This window comes from Eurosta solidaginis, chromosome 5, assembly GCF_040869045.1.
Source record: "Eurosta solidaginis isolate ZX-2024a chromosome 5, ASM4086904v1, whole genome shotgun sequence".
NCBI lineage: Eukaryota > Metazoa > Arthropoda > Insecta > Diptera > Tephritidae > Eurosta > Eurosta solidaginis.
Window position 1 is genome coordinate 82,057,712 of NC_090323.1, and position 25,861 is coordinate 82,083,572.

The following is a 25,861-nucleotide window of genomic DNA, read 5'->3' on the forward strand; positions in this document are numbered from 1 at the left end:
TCTTTTCTAATGATAATTATTGTTATTTTTTAATTTTTCTATAATTGAAAAATTGTATTTTGTTTTGGGAAGAAGATTAGCGAAACTTAGAGCTTGAATAGTGGAGTCCTTTGACTTGCACTAAAGAAAAATTTTATGTTTTTTCTGTCCTCTGATTACTTTCTGAATTTTGAATTCCGAAATTTGCCTCCTAAAATTTGACTTCTGAAATTTGACTTCTGAGGTTTGACTTCTGAGTTTTGACCTCTGAGTCTTGTCTTTCTGAAAAAGGGCTCTGACTAATGTTTTCTGAAAAAATGTGTTTCTGAATTTCTGTTTTCTATTCAAGTTTTTCAATTAGAAGAAAATTTTTCTAAGCGGGGTCGCCCCTCGGCAGTGTCTGGCAAGCGCTCCGATTGTATTTCTGCCATGAAAAGCTCTCAGTGAAAACTCATCTGCCTTGCAGATGCCGTTCGGAGTCGGCATAAAACATGTAGGTCCCGTCCGACCAATTTGTAGGGAAAAATCAAGAGGAGCACGACGCAAATTGGAAGAGAAGCTCGGCCTTAGATCTCTTCGGAGGTTATCGCGCCTTACATTTATTTATTTATTTATTCAAGTTGATCAGGAAGCAATGGGAAACAATTTTAAACGAATGCAAAACAGTTGCTATTCAATTGAACATCTCGCCAAAGTTTCCGGATATTCGAAAGAGAAAACCCAAAAGACGTTTTGAAGATAATGGAAATGAGATGATTGTGGATGATCCAGAGTCTGATATTAAAAACAGTACATTCTTGATGATCGTTGATTCGGTAATCACTGGCATTACTGAACAATTTGCAGCTATGAGAAATTTGAACGAGACATTTTCCTTTGTGTGGCAATTTGAAGAGATGTATGAAACTTACGGTTCAGGCGAGAGCAGCAAAATTTGTCGAAAAATACAAGTTGGACGTTTCTCAAAGCTTAGAATGCGAAATAATTCACTTGAAACATATTTACGAAGCAAATTTTGATAAAGGTCTGTCACCATTGGAATTGCTAAATGCCACTCTGTAGCTAGTGCAGAACGTTCTTTCAGCGTCCTTGCAAGCATCAAAAACTTTCATATATCGTGTTCATCTCAGGAGCGAGTTTCAGGACTTGCCACGCTTTGTGTTGAATCCGTTTTGGCAAGACAGTTAAATTTCGATATTGTTATAAACAAGTAAGGAAGGCTAAGTTCGGGTGTAACCGAACATTACATACTCAGCTGAGAGCTTTGGAGACAAAGTAAGGGAAAATCACCATGTAGGAATATTAACCTAGGGTAACCCTGGAATGTGTTTGTATGACATGTGTATCAAATGGAAGGTACTAAAGAGTATTTTAAGAGGGAGTGGGCCTTAGTTCTATAGGTGGTCGCCTTTTCAAGATATCGCTATAAAGGTGGACCAGGGGTGACTCTAGAATTGGTTTGTAAGATATGGGTATCAAATGAAAGGTGTTAATGAGTATTTTAAACGGGAGTGGGCCTTAGTTCTATAAGTGGACGCCTTTACGAGATATCGTTATAAAGGTGGACCAGGGGTGACCCTAGAATTTGTTTGTACGATATGGGTATCAAATTAAAGGTATTAATGAGGGTTTTAAAAGGGACTGACCCTTCTTAGTTGTATATGTGAAGGCGTTTTCGAGATATCGACCAACATGTGGACCAGGGTGACCCAGAACATCATCTGTCGGGTACCGCTAATTTATTTATATATGTAATACCACGACTAGTACTCCTGCCAAGACTCCAAGAGTTTTTGATTTCGCCCTGCATAACTTTTTCATTTTCTTCTACTTAATATGGAAGGTGTTACACCTATTTTACAAGATTTTTTCTAAAGTTATATTTTGAGCCAACAAACCAATCCAATTACAATGTTTCATCCCTTTTTTCGTATTTGGTATAGAATTATGGCATATTTTTCATTTTTCGTAATTTTCGATATTGAAAAAGTGGGCGTGGTCATAGTCGGATTTCGGCCATTTTTTATACCAATACAAAGTGAGTTCAGATAAGTACCTGAACTGTGTTTAGTAAAGATATATCGATTTCTGCTCAAGTTATCGTGTTAACGGCCGATCGGAAAGACAGACGGTCGACTGTGTATAAAAACTGGGCATGGCTTCAACCGATTTCGCCCTTTTTCACAGAAAATTGTTATCGTCCTAGAATCTAAGCCCCTACTAAATTTCACATGGATTGGTAAATTTTTGATCGACTTATGGCATTAAAAGTATCCTAGACAAATTAAATAAAAAGGGCGGAGCCACGCCCATTTTGAAATTTTCTTTTATTTTTGTATTTTGTTGCACCATATCATTACTGGAGTTGAATGTTGACATAATTTACTTATATATTGTAAAGATATTAAATATTTTGTTAAAATTTAACTTAAAAAAACTGGCATATAGTAATAGGAGTAACGTTCCTGCCAAATATCATCATGATATCTTCAACAACTGCCAAATTACAGCTTGCAAAACTTTTAAATTACCTTCTTTTAAAAGTGGTCGGTGCAACGCCCATTGTCCAAAATTTGACTAATTTTCTATTCTGCGTCATATGTTCAACTCACCTACCAAGTTTCATCGCTTTATCCACCTTTGGTAATGAATTATCGCACTTTTTCGGTTTTTCGAAATTTTCTATATCGGAAAAGTGGGCGTGGTTATAGTCCGATATCGTTCATTTTAAATATCGATCTGAGATGAGTGTCCCGGAACCTACATACCAAATTTCATCAAGATAGCTCAAAATTTACTCAATTTATCGTGTTAACGGGCGGCCGGACATCGCTCAATCAAATTTTTTTCGATACTGATGATTTTGATATATGGAAGTCTATATCTATCTCGATTCCTTTATACCTGTACAACCAACCGTTATCAAATCAAAGTTAACATACTCTGTGAGCTCTGCTCAACTGAGTATAAAAATTTTGCAGCAAAAAAAGCAAGAAAAGCCACTCTTTGATATCCGAACCTTCTATATTGAATAATTAAAATTTATTATCATTATATTTATCAGAAATATTCTAAAATGTTTCCAAATAACTAGAACGGGTTATTTGAAACAATATATGGCTGTTAAAAGAGAATTAAAGAATAAAAGAGAATACAATAAAACAGTATAAATAGTAAATATTCTGTGTTAATTTTATTGTCACCTCTTAGTCCAAAAATCATTTAGTTCATGTGGCAAAATGTATTTTTGATGTAATCATCCATCAATAATGACTCATGAATGAGACGTCATTAATACAAATTAATCAAATGTATTACAGGTTTTTTTTATAGGGGCCCGTAAATTGTTTAGTCCCGGGCCCGGATTTTCTCTCTACGGCCCTGATCTAGATACACAAAAACAAAATCTAGGCCTGATAACACTTCATTAATAAAACGCTGAAACTTCTGTGCAGAATTTCTTAGGCCAAAAGGCATTCTAACGAACTCAAAAAGCCCAAAAGGTGTGGTAATGGCAGTTTTACCAATGTCTTCTTCCGCCATTGGTATTTGATGATAAGCTCGTACTAAATCTATTTTTGTAAAAATATGTTTGAATGTAAATTTATATATAAATCATGTATATAAGGCAGCGCATATCTATCAGGAACTGTTATAAAATTCAATTTGTCGATAATCGCCACATGGTCGCCAATCATTGGACTCCTTTTTAGGAACTAAATGTAATGGGAAGCGCAATGTGAATGATATGGACGACAAATGCCAGATTTCACTAAAAAATCAAACTCGCTTTTTGCAACTTTAAATTTAATAGCATATAGTCTTCTGTGTTTCGAAAAAGGTAGTTTACCATTGCAAGTAATACAATGAACCGTGGAAGGTTTCACGGGTTTATTGTAGTCAGTATCAGATATTAGTGATGAAAACATTTGGAGTAATTTTATATATTTGTCGTCTACCGGAAATATTTTTGGCAAAAAAATTTTAGAAAAACCTGATATCGCATTTACGGAAATATTTGTCAAAGGATCCACCAAGCATTTATTTTTTAAATCAACCAAAGACCATATTTTGCTAAAAAGTCTGCACCAATTATTGGTTTTGTTATATCTGATGTTTATTGTTTATTTGTTTTTTAAGCTGACTTTGTTTTAAAATTAATCTAAACCAAATTAATTATGCGAAAACGAAATTTTTTGATAAATTTTTTGTTGCATAAAGTTTATACGTCGTTGTTTAACTTCTCTAAAGAATTCCTTATAATGCCAAAAGGGATTTTCCAATTTTGTAGATTTTCTGTTTTTATGTGTTCATCGTATTTAAATTGCTTTAACTGCTGACGTGCGCTACACTTAAAAACGCCGCCCTTCTGTTCTACAACAATGTTCAAACGACGAACTACACAATTTGCCTTGAAGATACGTGTGCTACGCCTGCGCAATAACAAAATTTTGGTGGTTTGATTTGGTTTACCCCTCTTATTCTCTGACTTATGTTATTTTTGTTGTTGTTGCTTGCGTACAAATATACACACTCACTTTTTTACTGAATCATTCCGTTTTACAAACCCGCTTTGTCGAAAATTTTCGTACATCCAACAGTACACACGGCAAAAGCTGCAAGACCGGTTCGCCAAATGAAGCTCAAGAAGCTCAATAAAAAAATATCTTTTCAAATCAAAATTTATTTTATTTATAAAATTTTTTTTTTAACAATTTGATTTTTAACAGAAAACTTCTAAGTTATTTTATATATTTTTAACAAGTTTTAAATTGAACAAGTTATGAAGAAACTATGAACACTACAAGCTGGAATCGAGATTTTTAAAGCAGCGAGATCTGCTCTCCAAGATACAAAATGTTATTCCAGCAAAATGTGCAGAGATCGATGAAGCTGAAATAGACAAGACCATCTTTGCTATGAAGGAAGTATGGCCGAGTGAATTTACTGAAATTACTGAATATATAAAATCTGATTTTAAAATGTGGAAATGGTAAGAAGTAGTTCTAGAATCTATGTAACTTCCATTTGGTAGTTCAAAATTATACAATTATATGTGCATTGTTACAGATTTTGCATGGAAACTCCTCCCAGGGAGCGATCAAAAACATTTTCAGAAGCTTTCCATGTGTGATGTGCAGTTCTACAAACAAGTTTACCGACTCCTTCAAATCAGTGCTACACTTCCAGTCACAGTAGTTTCAAGTGAACGGTCATTTTCAACTTTACGCAGATTGAAGACGTATTTGCGTAACAAGACTGGAGAGGAATGACTCAATTGGCTGGCATTACTTAATATTCATCGCGATATTCCAATGACTAGTGACGAAGTACTAGATATTTTTGCAAAAAAATGCGACTGGACATTACTTTGTGAATGCTCCAGTCTTGCTTTTTTGGTGCTTTTTTTAAAGAACGTATTTTTTGTTATATACTTCTCTTGTACCTTATTTTTTGTTGAGTTAGCTGTACTTTCATAACTATGTTGAAGTTTGATTTGAAATAAATATGAAAACTTACATTAAACCATATACCTTTATATTTACCGTGAACTGATACTTGTTCGCAGGAACGCAATGTGGAATTTTAAAACGGACTAAAATAGTACCTGTGGAAAAAGTTAAAAATACCGTGAAGCCGGAGGAGCTACGTCCAATCAATACGTTACCTGCAGATGAAAAAATAATGGTAACAGTGGTTAAAAATCAAATAGTAGCATACTTAGAAAAACACGATGTAATTATACCTGAGCAATCTGGATTTAGGAAAAGTCATTCTTGTGAAACAGCATTGAATATGGTAACTGCAGAATGGAAAGAGAATATAAGTGACAAAAAAGTTGTGTTAGCGGTTGGCTGTCGCCAGTTATGATCCAGGCCAAGATGCTTCTCCAAGAAATCTGGCTGGATGGCAGCGATTGGGATGAAAGCGCCAAACCCGCAACATTATCAAAATGGCAACATTTCGCAGAAAATCTGCCAGCCATTTGCCACATCGAAATCCCTCGATGGGTTAATGTCGTTCCAGGGCAAGACACCCAAATCCACGGGTTCTGTGATGCCTCGGAAAAAGCATATTGCGCAGCGATTTACATCCGCACACATGTGGGCAACCAAATAAAATCTTCTCTTTTGGTTGCGAAAGGCAAAGTTGCCCCCATAAAAACTGTAAGCTTACCCCGCTTAGAGCTATGTGGTGCAGTCCTACTCGCAAAACTGGCTTCAACTGTTCGAAAACAGCTCGACTTACAAGCATGCAACATATTCTTATGGTCAGATTCTGAGATTGTATTAGCCTGGCTAGAAAAATCTCCATCGACCTGGAAGACTTATGTGGCCAACCGTACCTCTCAAATTCGAGAATATCTTCCCAGCGGCACCTGGCGCCATGTATCTAGCCAAGACAACCCTGCTGATCTTGGCACACGTGGTTGCAAGCCGCATGATTTGATAGGTTCATCACTTTGGTGGCACGGACCACAATGGCTTTCTTGCCACATTTCGGCATGGCCAAAGCCGAAAGCAGGTAGCGCTTCTCCACCCGAGAAACGCAAGGTGGAAGCATATCACGCACTCGAGGAAGAGGACGACATTCTTCAACGTTTCTCCTCATACCCTCGAGCTCTCCGTGTGATTGCATACGTGTTCCGCTTTGCGAACAATGCCTGCAACAAATCTAAATCGGTGGAAACAACACATAATCCCCATCTGACGTACAAAAAGTTTTGCAACAGAAGATAAAATTTGTCGCTTTGTGACCGCATTTTGGGTGTGTTCCGGCAGAATGGTGTATGAAAATTTGTCCGTGAGCGCGTTCCATCGAATGCCAAGAGTTTTGGTATTGGAAGTGCTCTCAAATTTTAAGAAGTTGGAGTCTAGAAGATCCTCCTTCGGAAACTGTTCTAATATGGCCGGGTGATTAGCCGTTAGTTTCTTTAGTATGAAACCAGCTGATTTTAGGGCGTTTATCACTTGAACGAGTGATTCAGTGGCGTTACCGATGGTATGACTTCCGGATAGGATGTCGTCGACATAAGTTTGCGTCTTGAGAATTGTTGCAGCCAACGGGAATGTCGCTTTCGTGTCATCGGATAGTTGATGCAAGGTACGAATAGCGAGATATGGTGCACAATTGACGCCGAATGTAACCGTTTTTAGATTGAAATCGCTAACATTGGAGTTGGCCGATTTGCGAAATAGGATTCGCTGAAAATCTTTGTCGTCCTCGTGTATAAGGATCTGACGGTACATTTTTTCAATATCTCCATTGAACACATACTTATGCATGCGCCACTGTAGAATTAGTAGCATGAGATCTGGTTGCAGAGTTGGACCAGTGTATAGCACGTCATTCAGGGATTTTCCTGACCCAGATTTTTTAGAGGCGTTGAAAACCACACGAACTTTGGTGGTGACCTTATCTGGTTTGACTACCGCATGATGTGGCAAGTAAAATGAGAAGACCTTGCCATTCGAAGTTATTTCGCATGGGTCGGCAGATTCCATGTGATCAAGGTCGAGATATTCTTGCAACACATTGTTGTACATTGTACCTAACTCCCCCTTTTTCTGAAGCGATCGCTCCATGCTGAAAAACTGCTGCAGAGCAGCCGGGCGGGATTTGCCGAGGGAGAGTTTTTCAGGAAACTCTTCCTTGAATGGAAGTCGCACAATGTATCGACCGTTTGGTGCACGTGTCGTGGTTGTTGCATATATCTGCTCACACGCTTGATCCTCGGGGGATATCTGTGGAGGTTGTGGAATTTCCTCCTCTTCCCAAAATTTTCTCAGTTGAGAACTGAGTGTCTCGTTTGACGCTTGGACTTGCGTCGAGAATGACACAACATTTTCAGTTATTGGACCACTGAGAATCCAACCAAAAATGGTTTGTTGCGCAAGTATGCTACCGCACACCTTTTTTATACCTTCCAGCAGAATTTGTGGAAGTATGTCGCTGCCAATGACCATGTCAGTCTGACCTGGTATGTGGCAACTGGGATCAGCGAGCTCAAGGAGTTTGAACTGCTGCCAGATTTTGCGACTAATGGTGGATGTTGGTAGATTTGTTGTTAGCTGCGGCAACACAATGGCATGAGCCTTTATCCTTTTCATGGCCTTGGATGCAACCAGTGTCAAAGGACAAAGCTTGGAGGACTTTTGTACGACTTGTCCACCCATGCCAGAGATTTCGAACTTTGAATGTTCGAATGGAAGTTTCAACCGTTTTTGCACTTTCGAGGAAATGAAAGTTCTTTCCGAGCCTTGATCAATAAGGGCTCTCAGTTGAAATAATTCCCCTTCGTGTTCGACTGCGACCATAGCAGTAGGAAGGAGAATTTGGTTATCATTGGCTGCATGCAATGATTGAACCGGTGCGTGTTTTGAACAACACGGTAGCTCGCCAGAATCGGAGCTATTCTGCGTTTGTCGAACGGGAGATGTTGACTCAGCAGTTGTGTGCTGCACGTTTGGTGCATTCGTTCGCGGGGTGGAACGTTGAGCTTGTGGGCTCGCATGCAACAGCGTGTGATGCCGTTGATGACATGTCGAACATGACCACTTGCTCGTGCACTCATTGATGATATGAGTGCTGCTAAGGCAGTTTGTACACAGCTTAGCTTGTTTTATGAATTGTGTCCGGTTTTGCACAGACATTCGTTTGAATCGTGGACAGAATCTAATAAGGTGTGGGGAGTTGCAACATTGGCAAGTTTCCTTTTTAGATTCTGCCACAAGGGTTTGCGTCCTGTTGAAGGACCTGTTTTGCGTAGGATTTTGATGAGCGACTGGTTTTTGTTTGCTTGGTTGAAGCCTATTGACCCTTTCAACGACTTCATATCTCGAGGTGAGAAAGTCGTTCATTTGTGACCATGAGGGTAGATCTCTTCGAGAAGAGAGAGACTGTTCCCAAAGTGACAGGGTTGTTTCTGGGAGCTTTGATGAACAAATGTACACCAGAATCGGATCCCAACTGTCTGTCGTAACTCCTTGGGAGTGAAGGACGGATAGGCAGTTGTTTATTGTATTTTGCAATTTCTGAAGTTGCTCACTATTTTCGGATGGAATAGTGGCAAGAGTCAGTAAGGATTTTATCTGGTTGTCAACCAAGATACGCTTGTTTTCGTATCGTGACCGTAAAGCTTCCCAGGCAAGGTCAAAGTTATCATCGCTCAACGCATATTGTTTGACGATGGAGCCGGCTTTGCCTTGCGTTTTGTACCGGAGATGGTACAATTTCTGAGCACGGGAGAGCCTTGGGTGGTTAATGTACACCGCTGTGAACATGTCACGAAAAGCGGGCCATTCTTCATAGCCACCATAAAAGGTCTCCGTGTCGCATGCTGGGACTTTGAGGTAAATATTTGCCTCAGCCGGGGGTTGTTCCACGCGGGGTGGTGGACTCGGCGTTGCCATCATTTTGATCAATGAAAGTTGATCGGCAATTTTTGCTTTAGTCACTTCATACGTATCAAGGCAGGCGCATTGTTTGCCTTGCACTGAACTCTTGAAGTCTTCAGGGAAACTTTCGTCTGGTTTCGAAAAAACCAGATCGTAAACCGATTGAAGTCGTGCCCAATAATCATCTAGTGATTTGTCCTTTATCATGAGATACGATTCAGTGTGATCCTGAATCGGTGCTTCGTTGAATTTTGCACAATATCTCATCAGATTGTCACTTTCCGCGATGAACTTTTGCGCGGATGGGTCAACTGATTTGGATTTCTGGGGGGATGTTGACCTCTCCTTGGCCGTTTCTTCCTTTGGGCCACCTTTTGGTTTTGTCCCGGTTTCGGACGTTTTTGGGGGACTGCGAGGCATTTTATGCAAGCTTTTGGGTTTTCACCAAAAAAACCGAATAAAGTATGTGTCCGCTCAGAGAACGTTCGCAAAATTTGAAGATGGAAAACTCTTCGTGCCACAGAAATTTAAAAAGGGGAATTTTTAATTGGTGGCGGTGTTTGTGTTTTTTTTTTTTTGAACAATAGAGTCAAGCACGGACAACGGGACGTTCCTTAAATGATTTAAATCCGCGAAATTCGGAATTTAATAGGATTTATATTGTTTTGTAAAAACAAAAGGTATAAAATTTAAAAAAAAATCACAAACACTTTTCACTTATATATACGTGTAAATATACGTGTGGAAATAAACGTGTATTTGTAAATTACTGGTATATATAGGTATGTATATATTAGAAAATAATAATATGTACTTGAAGTTTGTATGGATATTTTTTGAAAGTTCCTATAGGGACGAAAATATCTCAAACTTAGTTTTGTACGCCAGAATAAGTACAAATGTACACGCGCAATATACAAACGTATGTATATATATTTGTTTGTGCGAACGTATGCACGTGAATCAGATGAGCTTCTCTGTTTATGTTTACAAACAGAAGAGTTTGTTTTGATTCGCTTCTTCGTCGCTTTAATGTCGCGTTTCTTTGTGAAGCTGAGTGCGCTTGATTGCACTGTTGGGAGAGTGCAGCAAAGAAAGATGAAAAAATTGCAAATATGAGAGAGGTTGAGAAATTTGATCAGCAGTACACAGCTCTCGTTGCTAATGTAGCTCTATGTGCTGGGAAAATGTCGCTGGAAGAGCGACTTGAACGTGTGAGTAAACACGTATGATGTTCTCTGAGTGGAGAAGTATGATTGCTGGAAAAGCAACTTGAAATTATTTGTACATGTATGTAAGTATGTACGTATGAATATTACGATTTTTGTATATGCTGGCAAGCAAGAAAAAATCACTTGGAAGAAGTTGAACTGTATCGACAAGTTCAACGCTCTGTGTGAACAACGGGGTAAACTCAGCTGTAGAAGAAGATTTTGCCGATGTTGTTCTTGCACAGTGGATTTGAGTAGGCAAGTAAACTGCAATTTTTTGTTGGTTAAATACCACTAGAAATATGTATACATATATATATATATATAATTGGCGGATTTTGCCTATCGGTATAGCGGAATATTTTCTACCAATTTTTGGTTGCAAAAAAGTTGCAGTAAAACCAACGGTAAGAAAATTTCCGCAATATTCAAGTATATATGTGGATATATATATATGTTTTTGCAGTTTACACAAAATAATATAACTTTTGTGGAAAAAAGGTTTTATTATTTTTAATATATTTTTTATGAAAAATAAAAAACTGCCTACTCACCGATTCCTGTATTCTTATGCTGCTTATATTGTTGTTGTTGGTCTGCTTCTTGATGATGCTGCTGCTCAGCTCCTGGGTAAAGATGATTTAAAATTTTTTTTTTTTTTTTTATGTTTTCAGTTTCAAAAATTTCTTTTCTCTTTTAAAAAACAATTTTTCTGTGTATTTAAGTGTTTGATTAATATATGTTTGTCTGATGATTGCACCCACAATTATCAAAAACTTTTTTTTTGTGTTTTAAAGATCTTAAAATTTTTTTTTTTTTTTTTCGCAATTTTTTTTGAATATGTTCAATTCTCTATTTGTATATATGTATATAAGCAGCTTTTAAACTTTGTGTTGTTTTTTTTTTTTTTTTTTTTTTTCACACTTCCCTCACTCAGTTTTTATTCACTGTGTCTCCACTTTTGTATGTTTTGTTTTAAAAAATTTTTATTTATTTTTCAAACGAACGAAAATTCGATTTTAATTTAATTCTTGTTTTAATTATAATTTTAGGGGTTGGGCCAAAGATGGCTGCGAAGGACCATGAACAACTTTGGTCTTTCTTCGCTACACTTAACCCTTCCAATTAAAAGGGTTTATCGTTTTACTTTAAAAACGTTATAAATTCTTTGTTTTTATTTATAATTTAATAATTAAGCACTTAACGCGTTAACAACTTCAGCTTCGGATTTAAATATTCAAAAATTCAAAGGATTAGAAAAAAATGTATATAGAGGGAGCGCGTCCGCGATTGCCGGCTAATAATGCTTGACTGACGAATGCCATATATAATTGTTGACGATGGTAGTGTATGCGCGTTGGCGCCTTTCCATTCGCCGCGCACGGCTGCGCATAAGGATTTCGCCGCCGTATAAATTATTAAGGAGGCGCATGACAAGCCCATTTTGGGTGCGAACCTCTACAACCCGAACATGGTTGTCAGGTCCGTGGCGAACGTTCTCGATTCGTCCCAGACGCCACTCGGTGGGTGGGAGTGAATCTTCTTTAATTACGACGAGGTCGCCTGGTTGAGGATTTCGCTGTGGCGTTTGCCATTTATAGCGTTTCTGAAGGTCCTTCAAATAATCCTCTTTCCAGCGTCGACTGAATTGGTGATGAAGCGATTTGAGCTTTTCCCATCGATTTATCCAGGAGAGGTCTTCCGCGTTTGGCTCAGGAATGGCTAATAGCGGTGCACCTCGAAGGAAGTGACCCGGAGTGAGCGCTGTGAAGTCAGCTGGGTCCTGGGATAGTGAGGTGAGAGGCCTCGAATTGAGAACTGCTTCAATACGCACCAACAGCGTCGTGAATTCTTCGAAAGTAAACTTGTGGGATGCAGCGGTTTTTTTGAGGTGGGTTTTAAAACTTTTTACTGCGGATTCCCACAAGCCGCCCATATGAGGGGCGCTGGGTGGAATATACTGCCAGTTTATTCCCTGAGGGGCATATTTCTGTACAATGTCCGCAGAGCATTCGTTAAGAAATTTAACGAAGTCGCGTTCGAGTGCGCGCTGAGCGCCAATGAACGTTTTACCATTGTCGCTCATCATTTTTGAGGGATAACCTCGTCTGCCAACGAATCGGGCGAATGCTGCTCGAAAGGCTTCAGTAGTAAGGTCCGAGCATAGCTCGAGGTGTACTGCCTTTGTGGAAAAACAGACGAATACAGCCACGTACCCTTTTATGATAGTGGTCGACCTCAGAACCGATGCTTTTATTTGGAATGGACCTGCAAAGTCTACTCCTGTTGTGGAAAAGGGGAGTGAGAAATTGCAGCGCTCAGGTGGTAGAGCTGCCATTATTTGCGTGCGCGTTTTCTGTTTGAAAAGCGTGCAAGACTTGCACTGAAAAATGCATTTCTTTATAAGAGGCTTTAGTTTTGGTACGTAGTACTCTTGCCTCACCATTTGGAGCATTAACCGCATTTCTGCATGAAGAAGCAGGCGGTGTAAAAACTCCAGATACAACTGGCAGAGCCTTGAATCCGGAGGAAGGATTACTGGATGCTTCTCGTTGTACTGCATTGTAGAATGCTCCAATCTTCCACCGATACGTAGGAGCCCGTATCCATCCAGAAATGGGTCAAGAGCCAGAAGGGAACTCTTTTTGCTTATTGGCATATTGTTTTGTAAGGCGCTCTTTTCCGCCCCGAAATGGCGAGATTGTGCCATTGCCACAAGCCGCTTTTTCACATGTTGCAACTCTTTGTACGTCAGATGGGGATTATGTGTTGTTGCCACCGATTTAGATTTGTTGCAGGCATTGTTCGCAAAGCGGAACACGTATGCAATCACACGGAGAGCTCGAGGGTATGAGGAGAAACGTTGAAGAATGTCGTCCTCTTCCTCGGGTGGAGAAGCGCTACCTGCTTTCGGCTTTGGCCATGCCGAAATGTGGCAAGAAAGCCATTGTGGTCCGTGCCACCAAAGTGATGAACCTATCAAATCATGCGGCTTGCAACCACGTGTGCCAAGATCAGCAGGGTTGTCTTGGCTAGATACATGGCGCCAGGTGCCGCTGGGAAGATATTCTCGAATTTGAGAGGTACGGTTGGCCACATAAGTCTTCCAGGTCGATGGAGATTTTTCTAGCCAGGCTAATACAATCTCAGAATCTGACCATAAGAATATGTTGCATGCTTGTAAGTCGAGCTGTTTTCGAACAGTTGAAGCCAGTTTTGCGAGTAGGACTGCACCACATAGCTCTAAGCGGGGTAAGCTTACAGTTTTTATGGGGGCAACTTTGCCTTTCGCAACCAAAAGAGAAGATTTTATTTGGTTGCCCACATGTGTGCGGATGTAAATCGCTGCGCAATATGCTTTTTCCGAGGCATCACAGAACCCGTGGATTTGGGTGTCTTGCCCTGGAACGACATTAACCCATCGAGGGATTTCGATGTGGCAAATGGCTGGCAGATTTTCTGCGAAATGTTGCCATTTTGATAATGTTGCGGGTTTGGCGCTTTCATCCCAATCGCTGCCATCCAGCCAGATTTCTTGGAGAAGCATCTTGGCCTGGATCATAACTGGCGACAGCCATCCTGCCGGGTCAAAAAGTTTTGCAACAGAAGATAAAATTTGTCGCTTTGTGACCGCATTTTGGGTGTGTTCCGGCAGAATGGTGTATGAAAATTTGTCCGTGAGCGCGTTCCATCGAATGCCAAGACTTAAAACGGGCTTTCGAAACAATTGATAGAGATATTCTGTTGGATGTCGTGTTTAAAAGTGGTATAAGGGGAAAAGAATTGGAATGGTTCCGAAGTTACTTGAGCAACAGGAAGCAAAGAACGATAATTGGAAATTCAATTTCATCGGTTGTTGATGTAAACTTTGACCTACCGCAAGGCTCAATACTGGCACCAATATATGTTTACAATATATATTAACGATATTAAATAATGTTTAAAACATTGCAAAATTCGTCTATTAGCGGATGATGCATTGATTACCATCAGTGAAAGAAATGCGGATTGTGCTATGTCGAAGGTGCAAGAGGATTTGGAAACCTTATACTGTAGGGTAAACAGCCAACAATTGCAATGTCAAAACGTATAAACCACTTAATGTGCCACCCTGTGACAAAATGCGTCTAAACTTTAATGAACACAAAGCTGCGCATTTTTTAATTGTTGCTGATAGCGCAATGCACACGATTTAATACAGACGTGTGTGCACCGTGCGACTAATCCAAATTTGCATTTAGGCAAATTTGCTGATACTGCATTTCCCACAGACGTCACAAATCAACACAAATATGAAGGTACATATTTGTGTCGATTTGTATTTAGATATGTAGGTATGTAAAGTTTAAAGTAAATATGTATGTAAGAATATGTTTAGAACAATTTAGTATAAATAAGCTGACAATGTTTGAATAAAATTAATTCATACTTAAACTTTAAACACTTGTTTTACTTTTGCGAGTAAAGTTATTTACAATCCTTTTATATGACGATTCTGCCTATGATTCTGCTGGCTGATTATTCCGCCTAAGTTCATTACTGGCAAGGACACTACTGGCTGATTATTCAGCCTAAGCCCTATAGGGAAACGTCACTATAAAATAAAATAGCAAAAAAAGGATTTTCCCGGATCGAAATCATCGCTAATGAACCACATCCCATGCAACTGCAAATCAACAGCGCGCACAAGAATTGGAATAAAATAAAATAGCAAAAAAAAAAAATGATTTTCCCGGATCGACAAATCATCGCCAATGAACCACATCCCATGCTACTGCAAATCAACAGCGCGCACAAAAAGTGGAATTGTCACACGATCTGGCAACTAATCATACGTCATAATATAACGCTGCACATAACACGAGAGGGAGAGTTTGAAGTCGCATCCTGACAAAGTCGTACGTGTCGTGAATACCAAAATTAAAAAGCTTTATTAAAATTAATTGAATAAAGCTACCGTGTTATTAAAACTAAATCGTTTATCGTTTATTTATGTATAATGGTTTAGTTTCAGTCGTTAATTGTCAAATCGTAAGTAAGTGACAATTCAGAAGGGGTTGTTGAATTTACACTTGAGACTCCGCTGAAAAGTGCCGTTAGAAGTAGTACCAGCCGCTATAGTTGCCACAAACACATACGTAAAATGTTCTTGTTGGATAGCCGAACATAAAATGCTAAACGAGCATATATGTAAATTCCAGTAAGAAGTCCGAACATTCTAGAAACAACCAAACGTGTATATAATCGAACTCAGCGTTGTGTAGTGTCTGTAATCGTCGTGCGCATATAACGCCGTATAGTAAATACATATAACGAAATAAATACATATGTACTTGAATTCCGAACATTTGAAACGTAAAAGCAAAGTATGTGTGTGAAACGAAAATCGAAGATAAAATATATTTGTCAGCTGTACGAGAGAAGTGATCAAAACAAAAACGAAAATGCCTTTAACAAATATGAAAGTGTGCGAATTGAAAAAGAAGTGCCGTGAGGCAGGATTACCATCTACCGGTAATAAGAAACAATTAATTGAACGTTTAACTGAAAATAGTTCGTCTGATAGTGATAATGGCACTGTAGTGTTAAGACGTATCGCGTCACTAGAAAAAACAATTACAGAATTTGTATCGGAAAATATAAACACACGAATCGCGCATAATTTTAAGCCGGCCAATGTCATCGTCACCACTAAGTGTGGTGGAAACAACAACGCAAAAAATTATACAGCGACTTGTACATATACGTGCGCACATACGCAAATACCATCGACCATGTTCAATAGTCAACATTCTTTGTGGACTACCGCGCAAAATCGAAGTAGTTTCAGTGATTTAGTTTTTTCGCGATCGAGACATGTAACATTTGGGTTGCAACCAACCGTGAATCCGCATTCGCAACCGTCATCTTATGTACCCAGTACAACCGCCGAATATACAAATCTACGATATCCATATGCTCCGTATACGCCAGGACATAGTGTTTTTCCATCGATGCCGAATTATTATAATCCATATGATAATGTACGCGATATAGTAGAACTTTTACCGTATTTTGACCCGTCGTCAGATAAATCGCTGAATGCGAAGCAATTTATTAAACGCGTCGAAAATCTTAAAAACGTATATAATTGGAAAGAAAACACACTTTTGTTTGCCGTTCAACAAAAGATTCGAGGATCTGCCAAGTATTGGGTCGATTCTCTACAAGAAGTGTTTGTTTCGTGTCCGCAATTTGTGAATAAATTTCTGTTAGATTTTTCGTGTCTTGTAGACGAAGCCGATGTGCATATTAAGATGACACAGACAAAACGTAGTTATAACGAATCCTCTCAAGAATATTATTATCATATGCTAGCGCTAGGAGCCAAAGGTGGCCTATGCAATGCAAGCATATGTCGTCACATAATAAATGGAATAAACGATTCCGATCTTCGCAAGAAAATCTCTAATGATTATGTACGCTGTCAAGATTTACTCCGTGACATTACGAACTATAGTGTTTCTAACGAAGTGAATTCCGTTCCGCCTAAAATCGGGAATAAGGTGCCGCAAGACAAACCACCTAGTCGAAAATTTCCGTCAAATGCAACCGATGTGCAATCAAAGCCGGCATCACTCGAAAAAGTAAAGTGCTAAAATTGTTTTAAATTAGGGCATTACTCAATTAATTGTAAAGAGCCCCAACGTAAACCTTGGTGCGAGAAATGTAAAGGTACCACGCATAAAACCGCCGAATGCTCAGTGAAAATAAGCAATCCCGTGAATAAAATAGAAAACTCTACGCACGATAATAAAATAAATAAAGTGATTAAGGTTAATGAAATTGAAACCGTTGCTTTTGTTGACGCTGGAAGTAGTCATACGTTGATCCGAAAAACCTTCGCGCGTGAACTTGGACAACCGGTGAAGCACCTAACGATTTTACAGCGCTTTGCTGGTGGACAATACGTGAGTGCCGAAAAATTAAACGCTGTTATTGAAATTGATGATAACAAAATTCCGACAGATATACTTCTAACTGACGATGAATTGTTATGTGGACCGATACTCCTAGGTAGAGATGTTCTTTGCTCAACAGGCAAACGTTTAGTTATAGAACATAATCAGTGTCGCATCGAACAAATTCGAAACATTAAAATCACTAATAATTTAAACGTGACCGATCGAAAAAAAATTGAAGAGCTATTAAACAAATACTCCCTCGTGTTTGCAAATAATCTTGCCGAAATTGGAAAATGTGGTATTTCCAAAATGACAATTGAACTGAATACCGATACGCCGGTATATCTATCTCAGTTGACTGAGCAGTTGAAAGCACAAGAAACGCGTATTTCAGAAATGTCGACACAGATTACATCCAATATGGAAGCACAAGAGAAGCGCTTATCATTGCAGGTGGCACAAATGTCTTCGCAGTTACAAGCACAGAATACAAAAATTGTACAGCTCGAAGACAAAATGGATGCCGAGATAGAAGCTTTGAGAGGTCGTATACAGGAGTTGCAAATAAATCGCCCAGCAGTTTCAGCGAGTAATCCAAAGGTAAAGACACCATCCTTTGACGGTTCTGTTCCTTTTCAGGTCTTTAAGCTACAGTTAGAGAAGACCGCAGCAGTGAACAACTGGAATGCTGAAGATAAAGTTACAGCTCTGTTCGTGGCATTGTATGGGCCTGCAGCGGAAATCTTACAGACGATTCCAGAGTACGAACGGAACAGTTATGAAGCATTGATGGCCACGGTCGAAAGACGTTATGGAAGCGAGCATAGAAAACAGATATACCAAATTGAGTTGCAAAACCGTTATCAAAAAGCGAATCAGACTTTGAAGAAATTTGCGTCGGATGTTGAAAGATTGGCTCATATCGCAAATGCAGACGCACCCATGGAATACCCGAGAGGGTTAAAATTCAGAGCTTTATAAATCGAATACGGGATGTCGAAACGAAACGAGCTACATATACGAACCCAAAGCCAACATTTGCTGAAACGGTATCCCATGCACTGACTCAGGAAACAGCCGCACTTTTGAGTAAGCCGGTGTACAAAGCCCATCGTGTGGAAGTAGAAAGGCCAGATTGGGTGGACACAATTTTGGAAGCACTGAAGGGATCACAACAGAAAAACTCTGGAGTTATGAAATGTTTCAAGCGCCGCAACCCAGGCCACATTGCACGTCATTGCGATCTTGATCCTAGTGGTTTCAGCAGCATGGGTGGTCTTAATAACAAAGCTGGAGGGGATGAGCAAGAGCGAGTAAGATGTAGAGATCGAGAGCTAGCTCCAGCTATTGAATGTCCTGTGATATCTGTGTGGCAAATTGGAAGGAAATCAAGCAGTCTTACCTTCAGAGGGAATGTGGATGGCAAAGAACGTGTACTGACTGACTGACTAGATACGGGCGCATCTTTTTCCTTAATTCGATCTCACTTGGTCAACAGGAGAGTAAAGCCGTTACCTGGAGCAAGGTTGCGTACGGTCACTGGCGAGTATAACCAAGTCCAAGGAGAAGTGGTATGTGAGGTCTTAATTGGAAAGGTCACGATTCTACACAAATTCGTTGTGGCAGAGATCGTTGATGAAGTCATATTATTATTAGTTGACCATGATATAAGAATCAACATGCAGTGAAGAATTATGCGCTATAAGAACCTGGATATACCACTTAACTTCAGTTTTGAGAAAGGGTTCAGCAGTACGCGAGTGCTGGTGGAGGAGATTCAACAGAGACCACAAAAGTCAAAGAAATTAAAGAGGGCAAAGGTTGATGGAATGAATTGGCCAAACAAATCAAAACCCAAAGTACCCGCGAGAAAAACACTGGCATTGACAAACCCTGATGGATGCAATAAAACGAACGAAAAAATTTCCCAGAAAGAATGCAAGGGTGCTTTCAAGACAGCGCGCACTACTGCTGTGAAACGTCAAGACGACACTGATGATGCAAAGTCAATCCGTCAAGAACAAGCTCTGCAAAGTAGTTCTTCATTGGCCAAAGAACAGAGTGTGAGGGAATGGCCCAGGGTAATGAGTAGTAAGATGGAACACAGTTACGACGAGAACAAAAATTCGGAAGGTTTCTTGGAGGGAGATTTCGTACTGTTATACAATCCTCACCGGCGGAAAGGTGTTCCGTTCAAATTTCGGTGCAGTTGGGAAGGCTCATACAAAGTTGTTAAGAGGATCAGTGATACCATCTACCGCATACAAACCATTGGGAAACCACGAAATAGAAGGGTGGTTCATTTGGAGATGCTAGCAGCGTTTAGATCAGGAAATTTGTCTGATCGGGATGATCAGACTTAGGTTCAGGGCAGTGTGACGAATATTAGCAACACTAAGGCATACTATTATCTCAAAGCCGATGCTAAGCAGTCACTTGTATCTACATAAACAAATCAATCATTATGTCCACACATATGTACATACAAGAAGCAGAGAGATATGCACAAACACATGCATATATCTGAGATACTCACAAGAGTATGCCATCATCGGTCGAAGTATCACTCACATATACACGCGCATATGAGAAGCTATAAACGTGCATCTGTAGTTTATAGCTGGTAAACAAGTAGTAAATTTTAGAAGGATAAACGCCTACGGCGGCCACCGTGGTGTGATGGTAGCGTGCTCCGCCTATCACACCGTATGCCCTGGGTTCAACTCCCGGGCAAAGCAACATCAAAATTTTAGAAATAAGATTTTTCAATTAGAAGAAAATTTTTCTAAGCGGGGTCGCCCCTCGGCAGTGTTTGGCAAGCGCTCCGATTGTATTTCTGCCATGAAAAGCTCTCAGTGAAAACTCATCTGCCTTGCAGATGCCGTTCGGAGTCGGCATAAAAACATGTAGGTCCCGTCCGGCCAATTTGTAAGGAAAAATCAAGAGGAGCACGACGCAAATTGGAAGAGAAGCTCGGCCTTAGATCTCTTCGGAGGTTATCGCGCCTTACATTTATTTATTTATTAAACGCCTAGAAGTGTGCGAACGAGGAAACCGAAGAGCATAAAAGCAGCACCAGCTGAGGCATGGACAATCAGTTTGATTTAAGCACGCTATCAGTTGCGAAGTATAAGTGTTATTGTGAAGTAATCTAATAAAGACATTTTGCACTATTGAATATTGGAGTTATTTATTCAACAATTTAGCGATACGAACGTTAGTAGAATGTGTAAAATAAGCGGAGTTCCACTAAATTCGTTACAATATCTTAGACCATACGTTTATGGTAGAAAATTCTTAATCAAAACAGACCATAGGCCCTTAACATTTCTATTTTCCATGAAAAACCCTTCATCAAAATTAACTCCAATCAGGTTGGATTTGGAAGAGTGTGATTTCGAGGTGGCGTATATAGCAGGAAAAGAAAATTATGTACCAGACGCACTATCACGCATAGATATCAAAGACCTAAAAGAGATTTCAATAAAAGCGTGCAAAATATTAAAAGTTACGACTAGATCGGAAACTAGCAAGAATTCCAGTAATAACAGTAACACAAATGAGGAAAAGAAAAGTCGCAATGAGAACCCTATAATATACGAAGCGCTAAATAAATGTGAAGTTAAAAGACTAGTGCAGCTTGTTTTCGATCCTCCGAAATTATATTTCAAAAAAGGAAAGAAAATTGATAGCAAAATCAATAAAAAAACCTAATTATTGAGGCAAAGATTGGCTTAGGCCAATTCTTTACCATGTTTATGGAAAAAGCCGACAATTTGGGAATTAAAAAATACAGTTGTCCTTAGGAGACAAATTGTTTAATTATACTCGAGTAGACACATTTAAAGAAATAGGTACCAAAGTTCTCAAAAATTTAATTATGGCATTGACTCTGGAGGTTAGGCATGTGACAAATAACGAAAAAATTAAAGAAATTCTTCATAAATATCACGACGGTCCTGTTTTTGGTGGCCACCCAGGAATAAATCGCATGACAGTCAAAATAAGACAAAAATATTATTGGAAAGGAATGAAAAATTATATACGAAAATATATTAGAAAATCCGTAAAATGTAATAAAAATAAAATAAAAGCTTTCGACATAATACAAATTGATACCATTGGTACTCTCCACAGGTCAGAAAACGGAAATGAATATGCAGTCAACATAGTATGTGACCTAACTAAGTATTTGGTTGCAATACCAATACCTAGCAAACATGCAAAAACAAAAGCCAAATCTATATTTGAGAATTTTATCCTAATTTATGGGTGCATGAAAACAATAACAACGGATATGGGAAGCGAATACAAAAATAATTTATTTGAGGAATTATGCAAGCTTCTAAAAATAAAACATAAAACTTCAACACCCTATCACCATCAAACTTTAGGCACAGTGGAACGTAACCACAGAACATTTAATGAATATGTGCGTTTGTAGAATACTTTTAAATACAACCCATATGCTCTTACTGCATTCCTTTTGTACTAATTCATGTAACTATTTTACATACATACAAAGATGTACATGCTATTGTACTTTGTAATCATTTTCTTTATTCTCACTTCATTAAATACTATTGAATTGTACGGTCGTCTTTTCTTTACACGGAACTGCGCGTAAGTTTCACAAGGGTTATGGGCCCAGGCGCGCCAGTGGAGTTGAAATAAATATAAAAAAAAAAATCGTTATAAAGTAAGCGTTACAAATTTTAAAATAAAAAAAAAAATAATAATAACAAAGAATTTGCTACAAACTGTTTAGTAGAAAGATGAGTCCGTTTTGCAGCCAAGTTGAAAAGCTAGACGGTCAAAATTATACCACATGGGCTGTGCAAATGAAGTCTTTTAATTACACAAGACTACTTACTTACTTACTTAATTGGCGCTTAACCGTCTAAACGGTTATCGCCGTGCAACAAGGCGCGCCAGTCGCTCCTTCGTTCCGCCAACCGGCGCCAATTGGTCACACCAAGGGAGTTTAAATCGTTTTCCACCTGGTCCTTCCAACGGAGTGGGGGCCGCCCTCTACCTCTGCTTCCATAGGCGGGTTCCGATAGAAACACTTTCTTGGCCGGAGCATCATCTTTCATTCGCATAACATGGCCTAGCCAGCGCAGCCGCTGCGTTTTAATTCGCTGGACTATGTTGATGTCTGCGTATAGCTCGTACAGCTCATCATTAAATCTTCTTCGGTACTCGCCATCGTCAACGCGTAGAGGTCCATAAATCTTTCGAAGAACTTTTCTCTCGAACACTCCCAAAGCCGCTTCATCTGCTGTTGTCATGGTCCATGCTTCTGCCCCATATAGCAGGACGGGTACGATAAGTGACTTGTAGAGTATGATTTTCGTTCGCCGAGAGAGGACTTTACTTTTCAATTGCCTACCTAGTCCAAAGTAGCATTTATTGGCAAGATTGATTCTTCGCTGGAGTTCAGTGCTGATGTTGTTGCTAGTGTTGATGCTGGTTCCCAAATAAACGAAGTCTTTTACTATTTCGAAATTATGGCTGCCAACAGTAGCGTGGTTGTCAAGGCGCATATGCGCTGACTCTTTGCTCGATGACAGCAGGTACTTCGTTTTGTCCTCATTCACCATCAAACCCATCTTTACCGCTTCTTTTTCCAGCTTGGAGTAAGCAGAACTAACAGCGCGGGTGTTTAGGCCGATGATATCAATGTCATCAGCATATGCCAGTAATTGCACGCTTTTATAGTATATTGTTCCAGTACGGTTAAGTTCTGCAGCTAGTATAATTTTCTCCAGCATCAAATTAAAGAAATCGCACGATAGGGGGTCACCCTGTCTGAAACCTCGTTTAGTTTCGAACGGCTCGGAGAGGTCCTTCCCAATTCTGACTGAGCTGATGGTGTTGCTCAACGTCATTTTGCACAGTCGTATAAGTTTTGCGGGGAAACCAAATTCAGACATAGCGGCATATAGGCAGCTCCTTTTCGTGCTGTCGAAGACGGCTTTAAAGTCGACGAAGAGGTGATGTGTGTCGATTCTCTTTTCACGGGGTTTTTCCAAGATTTGGCGCATTGTGAAAATCTGGTCGATGGTAGATTTACCAGGTCTGAAGCCGCACTGATAAGGTCCAATCAGCCGGTTCACGGTGGGCTTCAATCTTTCGCACAATACACTTGAAAGGACCTTATATGCGATATTAAGAAGGCTGATTCCACGATAGTTGGTGCATTTTGCAGTATCCCCCTTCTTGTGGACTGGGCAAAGAACACTTAGATTCCAACCGTCGGGCATGCTTTCGTCCGCCCATATTTTGCTAAGAAGCTGCTGCATGCGCCTTACCAACTCCTCGCCGCCGAACTTGAATAGCTCCGCAGGCAATCCATCAGCGCCCACGGCCTTGTTGTTTTTCAATCTGGTTATTGCTATTCTAACTTCGTCATAATCGGGCGGGGGGACATATATTCCATCATCATCGATTGCGGGATCGGGTTCTTCATCTCTGCGCGGTGAATTGCTGTCTCCATTTAGGAGAGCAGAGAAGTGTTCCCTCCATAATCTAAGCACACTCTGGACATCAGTTACAAGGTCGCCGTTTTCATTCCTACAGGAGTTTGCCCCGGTCTTAAAACCTTCCGTCTGTCGTCGTATTTTTTGGTAGAATTTTCGGGCGTTATTCCTGGTGGCTAGCAGCTCAAGCTCCTCGCACTCACGCCTTTCTGCTTCTGCTTTTTTCTTCCTGGAAAGGCGTCTCGCTTCCCTTTTCAACTCACGATAGCGTTCACACACTCCTCTTGTCGCGCTCGCTTTTAACGTAGCCCTGTAGGCAGCGTCTTTTCTTTCGGTTGCAACGCGGCATTCTTCATCATACCAGTTGTTGCCGACGGACCAGCACGCAAGGTGAGTCTCTTCAAAAGATTGGTCAAGTTCAAGTTGAACATGACAGACAAATTTTCCATGCAGCTAAATGAATACTCGTTAATAGTGGACAACTTAAACGAAATTGGGGTAACTGTACCGGAAGATTTGTTAAGTATGTTATTGCTATGCAGTCTACCAGAAGAATTGGAAAGTTTTGTTGTAGCAATAGAGAGTAGAGACGAGCTGCCGAAACTGCAAAATTTGAAGGTAAAGATATTAGAAGAAGAGCAACGTCAAGGTGAAAAACATGAAGGCAATGAGAAGGTATTTGGTGTAAAGAAGCAATTGAAAGACGAAGAACGGTCGACAAAAGGTAATTGGAGCAAGAACAACGATGCTGATTAAGCCGTGGTTACTCACGAACGTACGTAGAAAAAACGTGTCAGCTGACACGACCTATCTTATGAGTATGCAATGTAAACGAAAACTCACCGACGTGCAACGCCCGTACGTACGTAGCCCGGAACGTAGAAATCAAAACAATTTTGATTTTTTCCGTAAGAACGTGTCAGCTGATCGCTCTCTCACTAGACAGAGTTGCCCAGTAAACTTTTGTGCGCTAATTTTTGACCGTTTGCAGTCTTATACAAAAACACCTAATTAAAGTTGGAAAAATTGTGAAAATAATTCGAAATAATTATGTAAAAGTTCAGATTAGAAATATGTAATATATTTATATTTAATTAATATTAATTCCAGCCTTTTATAACATCAAAAATTAAATTGGAAAAAGTTGATGCTTCCAAAAGCATGCATGCAAAATGGTCAATGGAAACATTGCTTATCTGTAAACAATACACACACAAATGTGTTATGTACATGTACACAGACGCACACATTGATTCCTACGGGCTTGAGGGTTCGTTGAAACGTGTTTCGTACGACAAACGTCCGTACGTACGGCACACGTCGGTGGGTAATTGCCGCTTTATTCCAGTAGCAGTGACCGCAAGAAAGGCAACAACAACAATTACAAGCGTAACGTGAGTAACGTTAAATGTTTCAGGTGCGGTAAGAGAGGGCATGTAAAAGCTAAATGCAGATTAGACAGCCAGCAATCAGCAGTCATGAGTGCATTCGATGCGAACAACGAAAACAAAAATAATTCGTGGATATTGGACAGTGGAGCATCCTCTCACATGTGCAAAGAAAAGAATCTCTTTCACTCAATTAAAAGCTACTCACAAAATATCATAATAGCATCAGGTGATATCGTGCAAGCAACAGGTATTGGTGTGATTCTATTACGCTCAAAATACACGTCAATCGAACTACGCGACGTTTTGTATGTACCGGTTAAAAACAAACTTTTTGTCGGTAAGCAAAATAATAAGCAACAAAAATTCTGTATATTTTTGCAAAAACAATGCAATATTAAAAGATAACAAAGGCAGTACTATTTTGAAAGCAGATTTAAGCAACGGGCTTTTTGATGT

The 25,861-nt window shown here is 39.6% G+C and overlaps 2 protein-coding genes across 4 annotated transcripts in view; one reads left to right on the forward strand and one right to left on the reverse strand.

Annotated features, from left to right (window-relative positions):
- Oct-TyrR (Octopamine-Tyramine receptor) overlaps nucleotides 1-25,861 on the forward strand; it is a 430,474-nt gene that overhangs the window by 327,351 nt on the left and 77,262 nt on the right. The window lies entirely within an intron of this gene.
- Nucleotides 4,837-25,861, reverse strand: part of LOC137252096 (uncharacterized) — a 450,569-nt gene continuing 429,544 nt past the window's right edge. Inside the window, exon 6 of the mRNA XM_067787321.1 lies at nucleotides 4,837-5,587. The gene's annotated coding sequence lies outside the window, so the exon portion shown is untranslated. The remainder of the gene's footprint in view (nucleotides 5,588-25,861) is intronic.